The 2,907-nt window shown below is 44.9% G+C and overlaps 1 protein-coding gene across 1 annotated transcript in view; it reads left to right on the top strand.

The window, feature by feature from the left end:
* Window positions 1-2,907, top strand: part of SUCLG2 (succinate-CoA ligase GDP-forming beta subunit) — a 185,718-nt gene that overhangs the window by 543 nt on the left and 182,268 nt on the right. The gene's annotated exons all lie outside the window — the stretch shown is intronic.

Raw genomic sequence — 2,907 nt, 5'->3', positions numbered from 1 at the left:
ACGCACGCGCAAACGAATCCCAATGTAGTCAAATGGGTGGTTTCTTGACCAGCGGATGGCGCTGTGTAAATCCAAATATACAAGCAGTCACCCGCACACCAGGCCCAACATGTCAAAACACCTTTATTTAGACTCTAAGGATACATGGCGGCACTAGTGGACAGAAACTTTTAAGAACCGTCAGCGGTCCGTTCGTCAGGCAAACATAGTGACATCTACGCAGGGACTGCTGATGGCTCCGAAACGTTGCGGTTCACTAGTGCCACCTTCGCGTCTAAATAAAGGTGTTTTGACACATTGGTTCTGGCCAATCAGGAAGCCAGGTGCCGAGTAATGACTCGTTGCCCGGCTTACTGATAGGACAGCTTCTCGATCAATCAGTAAGCCGGGCAACGAGTCATTACACGGCACCTGGCTTCCTGATTGGCCGGGAAGCCGGCTCCATGCTCCCTTATCACCAGGTGACGAGGGAGCGTGAAGCTTTCTGGCCAATCAGAAAGCAGGGGGGCGAGTACTCGCCCAAATACTCGGCATCAGTATCGGTGCATTCCTAGTTAAGAACAAACAACATTTTGGGAAATGGAATCACCTGCTCTTACCAGTCATCGATCTCTGCCTTCCCTCCACAGCTGCCGGTGTAATGTCCATACTCCATACAATGGATTGAAGCCCTGCAGTATGTATTATGGGCGGCACAGTGGCGTCGTGGTTAGCACTTCTGCCTTGTAGCACTGGGGGGCCTTCCAATCCCGGCCAGGTCGCTATCTGCATGGAGTTTGCATGTTCTCCCTGTGCTTGTGTGTTCCTCCCACACTCCAAAAAGACATGCTGGTAGGTTAATTGGCTCGGTCTAAATTGGCCCTCGTGTGTATGTATGTATGTATGTGAGATAGGGATCTTAGATAGTAAGCTGTATGAGGGCAGGGACTGATGTGAATGTGCACTATGTAAAGTGCTGCGTACAATTGTCGGCGCTATATAAATACCTATAATAATAATAATAATAATAATAATAATAATAATAATAATAATAATAATAATAATATAATAAGAAGAAGAATGTACTATTTCAAATGGTGATCACTCATTGGTGTATAATACCTGTACTATTTACTATAAATTTCGGTCGCAAATGGCGAACACTCATTGGTGAGTGCAGTCACCTGACTGTGCTGACCAATGAGAAGCGATTCTGTATGCATGTGCAATAGTGACCTTAGATTGTAAGCTCCTTGAGGGCAGGGACTGATGCGAATGTGCTTTATGTAAAATCATGCGTAAAATTGTCAGCGCTATATCAATACATGTACTATTTCAAATGGCGAACACTCATTGGTGAGTGCAGTCACCTGACCGTGCTGACCAATGAGAAGCGCTTCTTAGTAGTTGCACAAGCAATCTCTTTAGTTTAGTCCCCTCTGGCTTTTAGAGATCTGAAACTGCACTGAATCAATAAATCAGAGCCATGGGGGTGCACTCGGTAGGACATGTTGTTGTCGGCCTCTTTATTTAGATACACGTTTGGTTTCACATTATCTTTTACACTTACGGTTGTTTACTCAGTGGGACTGCAGACTTAGTAGGTCACAGGTTCTGCTCATGTTTGTGTCAGCCTTCTCTAGTTTGATTTGGTTTAGTTTTCTGAGCTATGGCGGCACACGTAGTATTCGAATACTTATTATTATACAATTGATAATAACATATGATGCGTCTCTTAGGGGACCAGGAAGGATTTTGCCCCAATTTGGATCGTGCTTTATTTTTTTAGGATTACGTTTTTTGCCTCCCTCTGGCTCTACTGTAGGTATTTGGCTTTTTGTTTATTTATTTTGCCCTTTATTGAACTTGATGCACCGATTACCGGTATTTCGTTATCGAGTGCCGATATTTATACTTCAGTACTCTCCGATACTGAGTACCGGTACTTCTGGTAGCATAGAACCGGCTTCCCGAGCAACCAGAAAGCCAGGCGGTGTGTCATTACTCACCACCTGGCTTCTTGATTGCCTGGGAGCTGGCTTCCCAGCCAATCAGCATTGAGGCCGGCCAAACAGATCTGACACAGATCAGGGTGGAGGTGACACAACCTCCACCCTGCAGACACCTCATTCCCCTCACATAGATCCTTAGCAGTAGTCATTACCTTACCAGCTGGGCAAACACAGCTCTCCCAGATCTGTCCATGTCTCCTGTGTGTACAGCGTCCACGTGATCGGCCCATATTATCAGATTTGCTTGCCCGGCTCGGCACTGATTGGCTGAGAAGCCAGCTCCCCAGCCAATCAGCATTAATCTGGCCAAACTGCATGGAGCCAGCTTCCCAGCTCCATGTTCCCTCGCAGCACTGCCGGTCAGAGGAAATCTCCCTCTGACAAGTGCTTCCAGTATCGGGAAAGGTATCGGAGCATTTGGGCGAGTATGAGTACTCGCCCAAATACTTGGCATTGGCACCAATACTAGTATCGGTGCATGCCTACTAATTTGCATTGAGATTGTAGTCCATCACAGGAGGGAGCAGTGACTACTTTACAACACACATAAGGACCATAGGGAACAAAAGTAGCCCCCCTCCAGAAGGAAGGACAGTGTCACCACCAATTCAGAGAGGGTTTGAGGATCTACAGCTGAGTGATACACAAATAAAATACATTGTTGTTAATAGTTCGGGTACTTTAATGCATTTTTAAGATTTAACTCCTGAGTTTAGTGTCACTTCAAGTAAAATGCATCATGCTACTGCTTATATAACAATGCAGAGTGGATTTAATAGATAAAAACAAACAATTATATAGCTCAGTCTGATCTGCAGTACAACACTATGATCTTGTTTCAAACTTTAGATATGCTTTACAAATGTTTTTGTGTGTGTGTGTATATATGTATGTGTATATATATATGTGTGTGTGT

The sequence above is a fragment of the Nanorana parkeri genome, unplaced genomic scaffold (assembly GCF_000935625.1).
Source record: "Nanorana parkeri isolate BGI_ZX_2015 unplaced genomic scaffold, ASM93562v1 scaffold9, whole genome shotgun sequence".
NCBI classification, from domain to species: domain Eukaryota; kingdom Metazoa; phylum Chordata; class Amphibia; order Anura; family Dicroglossidae; genus Nanorana; species Nanorana parkeri.
This window is presented reverse-complemented; position numbering and strand designations above follow the sequence as displayed.